Source organism: Quercus lobata, chromosome 12 (assembly GCF_001633185.2).
Source record: "Quercus lobata isolate SW786 chromosome 12, ValleyOak3.0 Primary Assembly, whole genome shotgun sequence".
Classification (NCBI taxonomy): Eukaryota; Viridiplantae; Streptophyta; class Magnoliopsida; order Fagales; family Fagaceae; genus Quercus; species Quercus lobata.
Window position 1 is genome coordinate 9,806,930 of NC_044915.1, and position 17,244 is coordinate 9,824,173.

The window sequence follows — 17,244 nt, forward strand, 5'->3', positions numbered from 1 at the left end:
CACCAAGAGTGATGATGCAGGAAAACTTTTGAAATTGTAATTTCAAAATAAAAAACTTGGGAATGAATTAACCTAAACAATTCTCAAGGCAACATTTTATTAATAGAATAGAAATTTGTACAATAGACTTAGCTCTAAATCTATTGCTATCTCATGCAGTACTTACTCACGTGATCACATGCAGTTTCGAATCCACAAACTCTTTTACCGTGACATTGTTGCACACAAATTCTCCAATTTGTGACTTTGAGATCTCCACTTAAAGGTAAAATCAACAACTGTGGTTAATTGATTTCTCTATGGCTTCATACAAGATCTGCACTATGGCAACAATAACACCATGTTGATCTTTTTGCATGTGCTTTAGAACTCTCACGGGTTGAATAGATGGAGGCTCAAATCTACTTTGAAAGTCTCCAATATAGTGAGATTGAGAGAAACTTGGTTATATAAACCCTGGCTACACATATGGTGATTTCTCTCTTTGAAAAGCCTCCCTAATTATAGCTTATGATGTCCTTTAAATAGCATAACAGATGGATCGTGAATCAGGCTTGAAACGAACAAGTTATGAGCTTTTTTGCGTTTCAGATTTTTGCTGATATCGCAATCTCGATCAATTGAGCCAGGTGTCAAACTAATTGAAACTTGTTTTCTTGCTCTGTACTTGATTAATTCTTTCTTGATCTGAACTTGAGTCTTTGTCTTGGACTAAAAATACACATTTAATACACTCAAGACTCACCAAAAACACTATAAATGAATTACATTTGATCACGGTTTGCCAACCTAAAAATATGGACTTTACAATAATCATCATAAAATAAACACTATAAATTGGAATTTTATTGTATAAGAAGAAAAAATGTAAAATTTTATAAAGCAAACACCATAAATTAAAACTTTATTATAAATGTTCACATCGTCTTGTGAAATTTCCAACAAAACTATGAAACTAATGCAAAAGGTCATATTACTAGAGTTTTAATTCTAGACACATAATTATCCCAACCTCTGAAGCTTGGAAAGGACAATAAGATACTTATAACGTCAGCTAGAAATTTTCTCAACTAAACTATTTGTCAACTTTTTTTTTTTTTTTGATCCAAAACTATTTGTCAACTTATCAAAAAAAGAAAAGAAAAAAGTATTTGTCGCCGTTTCATTCTTTAAATTTAAAAGTCGTAAACATATATAAAATTATCGTCATGACGTTCATGACCCTTTCATGAGTAATAAATACACATATAATAATGCTAACAAATTTACAATCTTACCTCTTCAAGCTGTACTTTCTATCAGGCACGGGTTTCTAACGTCTAATTGGATATTATTACAAATAGTGAGGTGGACAAACAAATCAGCTCTTTTTTATTTATATTTTTAAGAAAACAAACAAGTACGCTTTGGCTATATATGTTGATACGAGAGAAGCAAAATATATAAACTATACGCTTTAGATATAACTTTTGAGTCATAATTTTTATCAAAATTTCAAGGCCATTAAAAAAGTGAATGGTGAATTCATGTGAAAATAATTATTTATTACTTATTTACAGTCAATTTCATTAAGTTGAGACAAAAATTGTAATAAATGATATGATAGTACAAGAACGGAACAAATATCCTTTGGCTATGTTGATATGACATAAAAAAACATATGAAGTTATAAACTATATGATATGCTACAAAAGTTGAAAGGGGGTGGTCATTATTCTATTTTGGGCAAAAAATACTATATAAAAGCAATTTGATAGTAATCAATGGTGGCACGTCGATTTTCATGCATGTATACGAAAACATGGTGGTTTTGCACGCGTCTCTCTCCTACTGGCGTCTTGTGCCTACTAAGCATCTTTCTCTCTTATCATATGTGTGTTATATATATGGCCAGTTCCTTCTTGTTCTTCAATCACACTTTAACAATACTGCAAAATTTTTCTTTGAATTTTTCCTTTGAGGGTGCTTTTATTTGATGCATCTCTAAAATGGGTTCAACCAAAATACCCAATTCCAAAGAAGACCCAAATCATGCTTAAATTTAAAAAATAAGATCTCAATCCAAAGTGACTTGAATAAAGAAAGGGGGTTTGAACGATTTTTTGTCATAAATTAAAAGGTGACTTGAACATGGAAATATACAGAGCATGTAAAGATAGAGCATATACCCACAAAAGGAAAAAAAAAAAAAAAATACAAAGCATGTACCCACAAATTTTTTTAGTACCCAAAAGAGAACAAATAGATCATTAGCAAGAACAAATAAAGCATGCACAGATCTGAAAATTTTTCAACAAATATTTCAGAATCTCTGGTGGTACCTGGTGATTTTTGGTAGCAGATCAGTTTTGCTTAGTGTTTTGTTGATCAAAAACTCTACTTTCAAAATATTTTTCTTAGACCAAATATAGACATAAATAATTTTTTTTAAAAAAAATATAGAGAGAAGAAGAATAAGAAGAAGAAAGAAGAAGAAGAGGAAGAAGACTTTTACTTGCAGCAGCACGAAGAGGATTGTAGTTTGTAGCAGCACGGAGAGGCTTGGTCTGTAGCAGAGCAGAGCAGAGAGATGAGAGGAATCTGGCATGAGGTGAGCTCCAGAGAGGTGTTATCCTTTGATTTATCAAGGGGTAAAATTGGGTTTTTAATAAAATATTTAGGCAATTTGGTAATTGAACACTGCCTCCAATGGTAATATTTATGAAATGCGCATTGGCTTTTGCAAAAGTCTCTTCAGAGTTGTCCACTGTGAAAGTGCTATTCCTTCACATTTCAAAACGCAGCTTTTTAGAAAAAGCAACTTTTAAAAACTTACCAAATGCACATATTATTTTTTTGGTTTCAAAAAGCACGTTTTAGCTTCTAAAAGCTAAAACAAATGCAATATCCGAGTTATTTCCTTAGGTATATATTATATATGGCTTATCAAGTAAAATTCTAATCTTCTAGTCAGAAATTTCAGTATTTGGTAAAATTTGGTTGAGTACAGTTATGTTGCCTTACAGTTGTTTGAGTTATGCTTTCATTATTTAGTTCTTTTTTGTTTTGTTTTTCAAGAGCCTTCAATGAGCTTATTGATGGAATTGATTTGTGCTGTAACTTTTTTAACTAGTGTGTATATATATATTTGATAGCATTGATAGCAGTCGTGTTAGAATTTCTATTCACGTAAGTTACTAAAAGAAGAAAGGAACATTCAATCAACAAAGCTCATGTTTTTCTTGCTCTCATTTTTCTTGGTCACCAACCTTGTAAATGGGATATTTTAGACGTGTAAATATGAAGTTGTGCCCTCAAAATGCTAAAGGACTGAACTATTTACCCAAAAATAAAAATATAAACTGCAGGTCTCTCTTTCTCTGTGGGTTAATTTTTGCATCATAAGTTGGTTGATAGCAAATTTCTGAACTTGCAGATTATCTACATTTGCGTTGTTGGGGGCCTTGGGGCCAAACCAAAGAGCGAGTTGAAATGGACAAGAGAACAATCGCCCTTGAAGCTATTAGCAAGGAAACTATAGACCTAGTAAATATTATTGAACTATTAACTTCCTGCATTCTTAAGATAAATCAAATGTACCAAAGTCTTGGTCTTATTATTATTGTAATATTACAAAGAGAGTTGTCAAGATAATTTCCCTACAAAAGTACATATCAGTTGGATACATTTCATACCCAAAATATTTTACTAATCTGTTTATATAGTGCTCTTTCAAGGCAATGGCAGATTTGATTATTTTGTGAACTGAAATACGTTTGTGGCTAGAACATCCCTATTGAAGAAGTTTGTGAGCATTTGAAATGTACAAGAGAGGGTCTGAACTCTGATGAGGTTCAAAAGCGGTTGGAGGTCTTTGGTCACAACAAACTCGAAGAAAAAAGGGTCTTTTTATAACTTCTTTCATCTTGTGTTTTTCTATATATAATGATAATCTTTCTGTTACTCTTTGAACTGGAAATTTGTTTGTAAGTAAATACATGTCCACCCTTTCCTGATATTAAGTTCTGTTGTCTCCTTTGTAGGAAAATAAAATACTCAAGTTTCTGGGTTTTATGTGGAATCCTCTGTCTTGGGTTATGGTAGCAGCTGCACTTATGTCCATCACTCTTGCACGTGGAGGCGTAAGTCCATGGGAACTTCTCTTTTCTTTTATGATGGAAATATATTTCAGGACGTGGTTGCTTTGAGACCATTGGCATAATTAAATTCCTGACTGACTTCTAAAAGCAATCTTTTTCAGGGGAAAGATTTAGATATATATGATTTCGTCGGCATTCTGACACTGCTTATTATCAATTCTACCATAAGCTTTATAGAGGAAAATAATGCTGGCAATGCAGCTGCAGCCCTAATGGCTAGACTTGCTCCAAAAGAAAAGGTGTAAATTGCTACTAATTTTGGATAAACTTCTTCTTCCTTGCACTTCACTTTTCTAACACTTGATATTTTCTAACTTTCCCTCCTAATTCAAAACTTTTTTTGGTTGCCTCCTGTAATATCTGATTGTTCTTAACAGGTTCTTCGTGATGGGAAATGGGGCAAGGAAGATGCATCTGTGTTGGTTCCGGGAGATATTATCATCATTAAACTAGGAGACATTGTTCTTGCTGATGCTCGTTTGCTTGAAGGAGATCCTCTGAAAATTGATCAGGTAGAAAGTTGTTGAAACTGTGAAATAGTTTAATGTTCACAAATCTGATAGATATTATGAACCATTACTGCATGATCATTTATGTATTCTTGTAAGATAAGTGTATTGCAATATGAATTGATATAAGAGGTTGCTGGCCACCTGAGAGGTTGAGACCAAATTGGTACTGTTCAGAAATTTAGAATAGAATACAAAAAGTGAAGGGGCAACATAAAAAATTATATGAATTTTGGTACCATGTGTATGACTGTATTTTTCAAAATAATCATAATGCTAATCTTTAATTTTGTAAGCAGTCCGCATGTTGAGTTATACTTTGGTGTACAACTGGATGAGTGGCATATATATAAACATGCATCCTTGCCCTTGGTCCTGATATCCTTGTGTCCTTATTCCATTTGACTTGCCAATCGGGTGAGAGAGGCTTACACATTAACCTTGTCTTTCAAGTGAACTTTCAAAGAGTTAAGATCAGTAGGCAACTAAGTATATATAGGACTTTCTCTACTGTCTAGGTATGAGGAAGCGTGATCATGAATCATATAGTAAATGTGAACCAATGGGGACACACCATAGTAAGATTTGGAAGAATGCTAGGTGCTGTTGTGTCACTTGTTTAATTAATAGTTTTTAAAAAAAGTGGTTGTTTACTTGTTTAGAATATTATCCTGCTTCTCCCCCCTCCCCCCCCTTTCTTTTTTTCCTTTACTTCACATCCTTCAAGTTTCATCAACAGTGGTGAGCTTTCTGTTGCACTCCAGATTGGATTTTGACCTTATTCTCAATTTTTGTTTTCTTTGGTGTACATAATGCAACCAGTTATAATTCTGTCATAATGTGCAGCATTCATAATGCTATTCCTTGTCAAAATAATATTTATTAGTTTATTTATGAAATATTCCTTGAGATCTCAAATGATTTCAGCAATAAAACATGAAAAATAAACCATTTGCAAAGATCATTCAGTTTGATAGTGATTATAGGAGGTAAAATCATTGAATTTGTGTTAGGGTCAGTAATTAATATTTTTTGAATACTCACTCCAAGTGAATTGGCGTCAGTATGTCACCAATAATTACCGAGACAATAATTTAAACAGAGTTTTATAGCTCCTGAATTCTGGCTAGTAAATGTTAAAGGTCCATGGTATTTCATGTCACTCCTAGTGACTTGCCAATGAACTTTAGCTCAAATGGCACCTCTTACTCCATAAGTAAGGGTAGAGTTAAGGTTGTGTATTCAAAACCCAATGGCTGCCTGTGTAAATTTACCAAAAAAATAAAAGAGCCTGTCTAACTTGCCTGAGATTGCCCAGTGGGATTTCTATTTTTTGATTGTTTTCCTTTTTGCAGTCTGCCCTTACAGGAGAGTCACTCCCAGTAACCAAAAATCCCGGTGATGGAGTATACTCTGGTTCAACATGTAAACAAGGTGAAATCGAAGGAGTTGTTATTGCAACTGGAGTACATACCTTCTTTGGAAAGGCAGCTCATCTTGTGGAAACTACTACACACGTTGGACATTTTCAGCAGGTACTTTCAGTATATTTTTCTGGATGAAAGACTCACTTAGATTCTCAAAGGCTGGTAGAATGTTTAGCCCAGTAATATTTCTGAAAAATTTCATATTTTCTGCTTGGAGGTAATGGGGCAATGATAGTTACCAATGTGAGAGAGTTTTGCACTTGTTCTGTGAGAATCTTTCAATGTTTGGGTATTTAACGTGTTACCATTTGCCTTGATCATTCAGGTCTTAACTGCAATAGGGAACTTCTGTATTTGCTCAATTGCCATTGGGATGGTAATAGAAATAACTGTCATATATGGCATTCATCACAGCGGATATCGTGTTGGCATATATAACCTTCTCGTTCTACTCATCGGTGGCATTCCAATTGCTATGCCAACAGTTCTTTCTGTAACTATGGCCATCGGTTCTCATCGCTTGTCTCAGCAGGTTTATAAAGCTGCACTTGATTGTAATTATGAAACAGACAATTGACTTAAAATCTAAGCAGTAATCAAACTTATGAACTTGTGGGAATTTTGTGCAGGGTGCCATAACAAAGAGAATGACAGCTATTGAGGAAATGGCCGGGATGAATGTGCTCTGCAGTGATAAAACAGGCACTTTAACTCAACAAGCTTACTGTGGACAAAAATATGATAGAGGTGGTATTTCCAATCCTGTTCTTATTATTATTTCCTTGACTGACATGACCATGAATTATATAAGTAGGTTGCGTATGGGAAATAGCTTAAGGTCACCAATGTTGATGGCTTTCATGTTGCACTCTAAAGCTATGGATCATATCAACAGTCCCCATGTTTATAGATTTCATAGAAATGTATAGCATCCTAAGAGAAAGATGTTTCTGTGCTAAACAGTATACTCCTGCTTTATGATATTTTCCTAAGATTGAAATTTAAAGATTTATCAAAGCCAGATACCATATTGAAATTTATATCAGTGAGATATTTGACATCATCTACTTCATTTACATGTATTTTCCAAAGGCATTGATAAGGACATGGTTGTATTGATGGCTGCAAGAGCTTCAAGATTGGAGAACCAAGATGCTATAGATGCTGCAATTGATTCAATGCTGGCTGATCCCAAGGAGGTATCAGATCATATTAATTAAAATTTTTTAAGAAAAAAATCATTTTTTTTACAGGGTAGTCCTGGCATTTCATCTTAGTCTTTCTGAGTGCAATTATTTTTGTAAAGTGAAAAATTGTGCATATTCATAGCATTTGGGGAATGTAATGATCTTTGTAATGATAAAACCTGTTTAGGCCTAATCCATCTCACTGAGTATGTGATTTTGAAGGAGGAAGTATGAATCTTATCGCATGACTATTGAGTTGCCTTCCTTATTACTGAAACTTGGTAGTAAATCTGATCACGTATTCGATTCATTAAGGCCCTCTTAATCTGAGAGTATCTTGTTGATCCATTTTAAGGCACGGACTGGAATCACAGAAGTTCACTTTCTTCCTTTTAATCCAACTGACAAGAGGACTGCACTTACATACATAGACAGGACTGGTTAAATGCACCGAGGGAGCAAAGGTGCACCAGAACAGGTACATAATGTATCACTTTGAAATGTTAGTTCTCACCACTTGATTATGATATATAGCCATTAACGTTTGGCCCCTTTATCTGTGTAACTTGTAGATTCTCAATCTTGCAAAGAGCAAGTCAGATATTGAAAGGAGGGTACATTCAATCATTGATAAATTTGCAGAGCGTGGACTTCGATCCCTTGGTGTTGCTCGGCAGGTATTTAAGCTTTCTCTAACTTCCTACTTAGAAGTATGTTCATCTGTTGAATTTGTGAATATATTTCTGTTATCTACGGGAAGTACCTGCTAATACAAAAGATAGTCCTGGCAGACCCTGGGAGTTTGTTGGTCTGCTCCCCCCCTCTTTGATCCACCACGCCATGACAGTGCTGAAACAATTATGAAAGCTCTAGATCTTGGTGTGAGCGTTAAAATGATTACAGGTGTCTATCATGGATGATTGAAATTCTTCCTTAATTCAGTTTTCACATATTTATCTTGAACTAACATTCTTAAACTTGTTGATGCAAGAGGTTGTATTGTTTATCAAATAGTTAACAGGATCAGTAAGTACCCTTTGATGAAATTTTGTTATTCCTTTTTACTGCCCCGATGGAATAATTTCCAGCTGACCAACTTGCAATTGGTAAGGAAACTGGTAGAAGGCTTGGGATGGGCACAAACATGTATCCTTCATCCGCTCTTCTAGGTGAAAATAAGGATGAATTGGTTTCATCTGTCCCGATTGATGAACTCATTAAGGAAGCCGATGGTTTTGCTGGTGTCTTTCCTGGTAATAGTGTTCATCACAGTATTTGACTTTGTAAATCTACCTTGTATCAACCATACCTCACTTCATGCTTCTGTGTAGAGCACAAGTTTGAGATCGTGAAGAGATTACAAGCTAAAAAACACCTAGTTGGAATGACGGGGGATGGAGTCAATGATGCCCCTGCATTGAAGAAAGCAGATATAGGAATAGCTGTGGCAGATTCAACTGATGCAGCTCGTGGCGCTTCTGATATAGTTCTAACAGAACCAGGGTTCTGTGTAATCATTAGTGTTGTTTTAACAAAATGTGCTATCTTCCAAAGAATGAAGAATTACACAATAAGAGATACTTTTTTTCATGCTTGAAGGAAGCAATTTATTAATAGATTTGGCCTAAAATACTTTTGCCCTTATTTTTTTCCTTTTCCAGAAATATGCAGTATCTATAATTATACGTATAGTGGTAAGTTTCCATTCTGTTATGGGTTGCTGGAATTATATTATATGGAAGTCTTATATGTGCAAACCAAAATAGTCACTTCTCATTGGAAACTGAATTTATATAACAGATTGGGTTTATGTTACTCACTGCATTCTGGAAGTTCAACTTCCCTCCTTTTATGGTCCTGATCACTGCCATTCTTAATGATGGTAAGCATTAGTATTCTCTTTAGTTCTTTCAGCTTGCATTAGTAGTGGCTGAAAATTGTTTATAAGCAGCCTTATCTTGTATCTTTCTGGTTCGCATTTCTTCTGCTTGCTCCCCCCCAAATTGAATTGAACTTGTTTCTAGGTATTATCATGACAATTTCCAAAGACAGGGTCAAGCCGTCTCCACTTCCTGACAGTTGGAAGCTTAGTGAAATTTTTGCTACTGGGATTGTTTTAGGCAGTTACCTTGCTCTGATGACTGTTATAATTTTCTGGGCGATTTATGAAACAGATTTCTTTGCGGTGAGTGTACCTCTTGCTTGATTGTTTTCCTAGCCTATTCTTTGGTTTTTTGAGAATAACTTAAAGAGTATTTTGAAGAGTCATTTGCAAAAAGCAATCAGGTCCATTGATTTGCAATTTTCTTTTGCTAGAAACTAATTTGCACCTTCTCATGAAGGAATAATTATTGATTGTCTGTCTCTTTCTCTCTCTCAGAGGCATTTCCATGTAACAAGCTTGAACCAACATAATCTCTCAGATTTGAAGGCAAAAGATCTGGATACAAAGCTAGCATCTGCTGTGTACCTTCAAGTTAGCACCATTAGCCAGGCTCTAATATTTGTGGCCCGCTCCCAGGGCTGGTCATTCACGGAAAGACCTGGTCTTCTTCTTGTTACTGCCTTCCTTGTAGCTCAACTGGTAATGGTTTAAAATTTCGTTTAATGGAATTCAATTAACGTCACCAGTTACTTTAGTGGACAATGTTTTTTTTTTTTAGTAGCACTCTTTGCCTGTTTTATTTCATAGACTGATAAGTGATAAGATCCTCTGGTGCTTGCTAGTAGCATTAAGCACCAAAATGCCAAGAACCTTGTAGCAAAACTAGCATTTCCAATGAAAATAGCCAGTTCAAATCACGCCTCCCTCAACTATCAAATTATTAAAAAAAAAGTATTAAGCATCAAAATGACTCTTCTACTGAGTAATCTGGATTAAGAATATGGTGTTCATACATATCACAAATGTGCCATTTTTATCCTTGCTTAGAACCTTCATTGATGAATTGACCACAGGGCATTGATCCCCTTGACTGTTTGCCATATTGTCAAATCCCCATTTTTTCTAAGTGTCTAAGCTTTCATCTCTACCCTAATTTGTTAGGCATTAATTGGATGGAAATTATGAATGTAACCTAGTCCTAGGATCTTCCATTGGACGACAATTGTGTTCTCTTTTCTTTGTTGATGTATCTGTTTTGGTATGTGACCAGTAGTAGGACGACACGTACAAATAATCATTTCATATTGTGTCCAATATGTGTATTTCAGACAAATTTATTATAATTTGAAATGCCATCCCAATCCTTCTATTCTTCATTTTCTTTTTGAAATTATTATCTTGTTTGTGTTGGGCATGTATGTGTGAATTAAAAATATTCCCAACAATTAGGCATGCCCAGTATGCATCAGGATCATCTTCAATTAAAATGGATCCATTTCATTGTTCAAGTTTTTAATAAAATTTCTCTTTCAAAAATATGTTGTTTTTCCCTAACATTCTATCCTTAAGAAGCCTTAGCCTTCTGTTATCAACTAACATTGAAATGCTTAACTTTTACAGATTGCAACAGCAATATCTGCCATGGTATCATGGGAATTTGCTGGAATTGGTAAGATTGGCTGGCGCTGGACAGGCGTTATTTGGCTATTCAACATTGCAACATATATGCTGCTTGATCCTCTCAAGTTTACTGTTAGATATGCACTAAGTGGGAAAGCCTGGTCTCATATCATAAATCAACTATTTTGTTATGTATGTTTATGTTCAAAATTGAATGCTAATATTAATATATGTGGTGTGGTTTGCTATGGTCTTGTTACAATTGATTTATTTTTCCAGACGGCATTCACCACCCAAAAAGACTTTGGTAAGGGAGCTCGTGAAGCTGCATGGGCAGCTGAGCCACGTACACTCCATGGCCTTCAGTCAGTGGAGGTCAAGATGCTCTCTGAACGCCATACTTTCAGGGTCATTAACATCATGGCTGATGAAGCAAGAAGACGTGCAGAGATTGCAAGGTTGCTCTCTTTCTTGAAACTCAACCACAAACTTTTGCACCATTGTTCATTATACAGTACTACAGAACTAATGGGCAAAAAAAAAAAAAAGAAAAAAAAAAAATCATGAGCTAGCTAAAACTAAGACCAATTGCTTTTCTGTAACATTAACAGTAGCATTCTTTGTTAATGTATTCCGTGTGCTTATTCCCTTTATTATATTTTTACCACCTTGCAGACTAAGGGAGCTTCATACTCTAAAAGGCAAAGTGGAGTCGTTTGCAAAACTAAGGGGATTAGATATTGATGTTGTTGAGGCCCATTTTGGCAAAAAAAGAAAAGGGCCAATGGCAAGAAGAATCCCAACAATATAATAAAAGGTGAAGAAAGAAGAATTAGCAAAATAAGAAAAACCATTAGGTCCGAATGGCAGGAACAATGGTACACAGGCCCATAAAATAGTAAAAAGGCCCCAAAGAAAGCAAATGGGCTCAAGGGAACCCCAAAGAAGGAAGTAGTAAGTCCATGGGAATCGTAAGAAGTGGAAAGTAAGCAAAGATGGGCTGGAGGAGCCCAAAGAAAGGAATTAGAAAATGGGGGTTGGTGCAAACATCAACAAACCCAAGAGTAAAAGATATGGTAATTGGGCCAGAGAAGCCTGAAAGATTTAGCAAAAAACCCATGAGAATGTAAAAATGGAATAGGCCAAGGATGCCTAAAGAAGCGGGCCAAGGATGCCCAAAGAAATAATATGGGCCAAGGAAGCCTAAGATAGTATGAAAACTAACCTAGTAGAAGTACTGGGCAACATGAACTAAGTAAGGAAAAAAACAAATACATGGCAGGCCCAAAGGAGGCCCAGCAAGCAAAGCTAAGCAATGCATGGCAGAAAGCATACAATGGCGTGGCAAAAATATTAGTCAGCCCACAAACCAGCAGTAAAAGGGAACAGGGGTCGAATTGAAGAAGAAATGGCCTATGCCCAAGTAAGACCTAGCCTAGAGAAGAAACGAGATGCAAAGAATGAAGACCCAGACTCATCCACACCACAAATGGTTAAAAAATAAGCAGTAAAAACGTGCAGCGAGACCAGACAAACCTATAGGAAATGGCAAACGCATGAATGACAGACAAGTCATGGACTCACATGGGAGTGGAGCACGCACAAGGCTCAGGCACCACCCACTTGTACTAAGCCAATACAGGCGCTGTGGGCTATAGGCCAGAAGTAAGAGAGGGTATGGTCTGGTGGTGAGGAGAAGGGGGAAGTCTATTATGGGATTCTCGCTCAAGCTCTTTTGGGGGAAATGTCTTACTGAAATGACATATCACCTAAAAGAGGGAAAGATAAGTTGGAATCACTAGGTGCATGTCATAGGAGTTAGTGAGAGAGAACACCCAACCCTTATCTAGAAGGGAATGCTACGGAAAGCAAGAAGATAAAACAAAATTCCCTTTGTCTAGGAATGGAGCGTGGCACAACCAGCACAGGGTAGTGGTGGTGGCTAGGTAGCTAGCAGACCAGTAAATGGCCAGGGAAGGACACCCACAACAGGCCAAAAGTAGTTGAGGGGTAAAATGGTAAATCTTATCACAGCATGCAGTATAAAAAGGCTTTAGTTGTGCACAATAAAAAAAAAAAAAAGAAAAAAAAAACGAGAACAATGAAAAAATAAGGAATCATAGAAACATAGAAAAAAAATAAAAAGCAATAGAGAAAAACAAGAGAGTAGGAAGCAAAGTGAGAAAACAAAAGTGTGATAAGGCATGCACCAATAGGCTGCTCCCTTCTCTCCCTCTCAACAACCTACTCTCTAGCCAGTTAAGGGATTTAAGAACAAGCCATTTAGGTCCATTCATCCAAAGTGGGCAATTTCTATGGCAGAATCTCCATGTGAGGTTGTCCACATTGGAGATTAGTTCTCTTTTTAAACTTAAATTTGTTGAGGAGCTAAGTTTAGCAGACGAATTCCTTTCCCTTCTTTTGTCATTATTGTTTTAGCATAAACATTGCTCTTTTCATTATTGCTAACTTATTTCTGCCATATGTCGACACCCTATTTTGCAACCCGTATTTAACCTCACATGAAGGGTAAAATGGTAATTTCACATTGGAAATATGCATCTTGATTCTGGTCATTAGATCCTTAATCTCATTTCACCAAAATGATTTTGATATTGTAATGATCAAATCGATTGGTCATGAGCCCTAATCGGACCATCAGATTGAAAGTTATCATCAAATCAAGTTTTAATAGCTGAGATCACCTATCACAAATTGAGTCCGACTATATGTGATTATGAACAATTGATTTCAGTTGGTTATAAGTATAATCAATTTGAGATCGATGATGTGTCATAATTTGATTGGTTAGGACTATATTTTATGGTAGGGTTGCACACACCTAATTAACTAGATAGTTAAACATTAATTATTCAATGAGTAATTTGTGCAATTATCTTTTAATTAGAGTTAATTTGGAACCAATTAAGTCTGAAATGGGAGTGATTGGAGCCATTTAATGTTAATTGGGAGCTAATTTGAGACCTATTAATGTTAATTGTGCTGAAACTATTTTCTAACAAATGACCTCTGCTCACTATTTTATCGATATCTCTCAGAATATTTTGAATCTGTGAATGAGGTTAATTTTCCCAGAAACTAGACATCTGGGGCTTCAATTTGAATGCAAGAATGAGACAATTCCAATCAGAATTGAGGTAGATATGATTTTTCGAAGTTAGCTCTACAGGCTGTTACAGCAGCTACGGGAAAACCGAACTTTGCTTGCTTCTCACTCTCATCAATCTCCACATTTAATGCACCAGATTTTCCTAAAGGCTAAAATGAGGTCTAGTTTCATGATTCTTTTTCAACCCTCATTAAATGGCCTTCCATTCATATTTCCTCCACCACTACTATATAAACCCCCATCTCCTTCATTCCAAAGCACACAAAAAACCCCCCTCTCTTGTCTTTTCTTGAGTTCTAGTGAAGTTGAGTAGTCTTGTCATATCTTGGTCTTCTTGAGACTCAAGGTATTGAGTGAGACTCACTCTCTCTCTCTTAACTCTTCTTTTCCTCCACCCTTAGGACCTCAATTAAGAGTCTCCTCCTCCACCATATGGATTTTGCATGAAGGTATAATCTCCTTCCCTAACTGTTTGTTTATGTTGCCATGATGAGAATTTAAGATTAAAGCATGATAATTCCCTTAAATATGTTTGAATGTTCTTAATTGTTCTTATGTGTTCTTCACATGTTTTTGGTTGTTCATCACATGTTTATGCATATCACTAGATTTAATCTTAAATCCACATCAAAAATATGAAAAACATGTTTGTTTAATAATTCTTTCAAATTCTTGAATCTAGGTTATCACCATCTACACATATTCACTAGAATTTATTTTTTTAATCCAGATGCAATGTTTAATAAATTGAATTAGGGTTTATCACATGCACACACATCAAATTCAACATGCAAATTGATTGATAACATATTGGATGATGTGATATGAATGTTGGCCACCATAGTCTAGAAGACCGGTTTCACCGGGTAAGGTGAGTGCCTAACACCTTCCCACCTTATAACATAGCCTCCGAGCTTAGATCAAGGGTTAGTAGATCAAATGCTTATCTATGTAATTTTCGATTTTTAGATTGTAACTAGGAAACAAAGCCATGTACTTTATCTTAGATTGTATCTAGGACCAAAGCCATGTAATTTTCCTATGATCAATGTAAATTCAATTTCAAATCAATAAAATGAGGAAATTTTCAATTATGGTTTTCTTATTTTTCCAATAATTAAATAAGTGACGGCTCCATTGTAAAACCCTTAATCTAAAGGGAAAAATATAACTAGTCAAACTTCCATTTTGAGAGGCAATAACACAACTCCACCCATTCACATGGGTTTGACCCAACATCCCATAAAAACGGGCCGGGGGTGCGGTCTCTCACACCATACTCATATTATCACATCTCTTTTTTGTTGCAAAGTTGTTTAAATATTACCCCTGGTTAATAGCAAACGTTTTAGTTAGCATATCTTTTCATTATCTTGTTATATTATGCATCTCCTGCCATAACGTTTTTTGTGACAGCATCCCCTACCATGGGCATGTGATTAGGATTTCTGCAAAAGGGGTCCTTGCTTGTGCATAAGCTGACTTGAGGTGAGTTTCAATTGAGCCAGTCTTGACTTTCCTACCTCAGAACTATTGGGCCACAGGATGGCAGGAAACAGACTAGCCCATAGCACAAAAAGGCCCACCATAGATGTCAACCCACATTACACAGTCTAATAAGTGTTGTTGTGGACGCTATTTTCCTTTCCCCCCCTCTCTCTCTTTCTCTCTCTCTCTCTCTCTCTCTCTCTCTCTCTCATGGTTTCCTTTCAAGTTTGTTTGTTGTGTACAGATAGATTTACGTTTCTATCCTTAAAAACTTTTAATCTGAAGAGTGAAAAAGTGTGGGGTAGTTTTGTCACTTGGCTTTATCTTTCTTATCTTATCTCTTTGTCTGATGTGTTTGACAGCCAAGGTGAATAGTCACATTGTTTTGAAAAACTAGTGTTATGCCCGTGCAAATAAATAAGAAGTTGAAAGACTTCAATAGATGAACCTTCTATCCATCTATCAAAAAAACCTTCTATCCTTTACTAAAAAAAAAGCATAATAGATTAACCAAAATAGGAGGAAAAGTGAAGAGAAAAAGTAAAAGAAAATATTAGAAACAAAAAAATGTGAAGGAAAAAATAAATACAAAAATATATTAGAAACGTATATATATTTTTAATCTTCAATATAATTGATTAGTTGTAATACACTATTAGACATTTGTGTCTATCCAAAGTGTTATTTTCCCTTAAGAGAAGTCTATCCAAAGAAGAGATTGATATATTATTAAATTATTAAGTTTTTGTGTTCATCATACTTTATCCAAAGAGGTGATAAAGTAATAGACAAAATTCTGATAATAACAAATAATTTACCCAAGATGCACACTTTAATTAAAAATCATATATAACTTAAATAAAAGATAACAACAATTAAATTTTTGTATTTATCTAAAAAATTGATAGAGATGTATATTATATATATTTTTAAAAATATAATAAAATTTTTACAATTTGGTGAAGTCATGTGGCGCAACCATGGCTTCTAAGCCTAACTTTTATTATATATAATATAATATAATATGATTAAACATAAAGAACAAACACACTATTATATTGGACAAGCTCAACCTGCATGCACCAACCCTTGCACCCATGCCCAATTTGGCCTGATTCGATTCAGTGTGGGCCTACGCATTCACGTGTGTGATTGAGGCCCACTTAGCTAGGTCCTCCTCTTTGCTTAATAGAAGAAAGGTTACAATAATCAAATACTAAGAAAGGTTACATTTAATCAAATACTCTATCTTATAATATCTATATCTATACTTTATATAAAAAAGGACAGTTGAGCTGCTTGTGTTTGACAAAATGACATTCTAAGGGTTAAAATGGCAAAAGTGGAGATTTCATTTCAAGTTTGTTTGTTGTGTACAGATAGATTTACGCTTCTATCTTTAAAAACTTTTAATCTGAAGAGTGAAAAAGTGTTGGGTAGTTTTTGTCACTTGGCTTTATCTTTCTTATCTTATCTTTTTGTCTGATGTGTTTGACAGCCAAGTACTCTGCTGATAGAAACAAACCCAAGACACAACACGGTAATGGAGAGAAACAAAGAGAGATAAGAACAAAGAAAAAAAAGAGAGTCAGCCATGAGTCAATTGCTTCCATCACAAGAGAGAGAAAGAGAAGAAAAAAGAAAAAGAAAAAAGGTTGGAGAGAAAGAAAGATGCAGATTTTGTTTTGGTTTAGCTCATTCATAAACACCACTATATTTATCGTTATTTAAAGTATATTTATCTCATTTAGATGTAACTTCTCCACATGGGTTCATCTTGCATGTGGATTATAATTTTCTTTCTTTCTGGTTTGTTTTAATTTGTTATATGTAGTCATGTTGTTTCTCTTGCTCATGTT

At 35.2% G+C, this 17,244-nt stretch overlaps 1 pseudogene; it reads left to right on the forward strand.

The window, feature by feature from the left end:
* Window positions 1-3,342: 3,342 nt before the first annotated feature.
* Window positions 3,343-11,713, forward strand: LOC115969867 (annotated as a pseudogene).
* The last annotated feature ends 5,531 nt before the right edge of the window (window positions 11,714-17,244 follow it).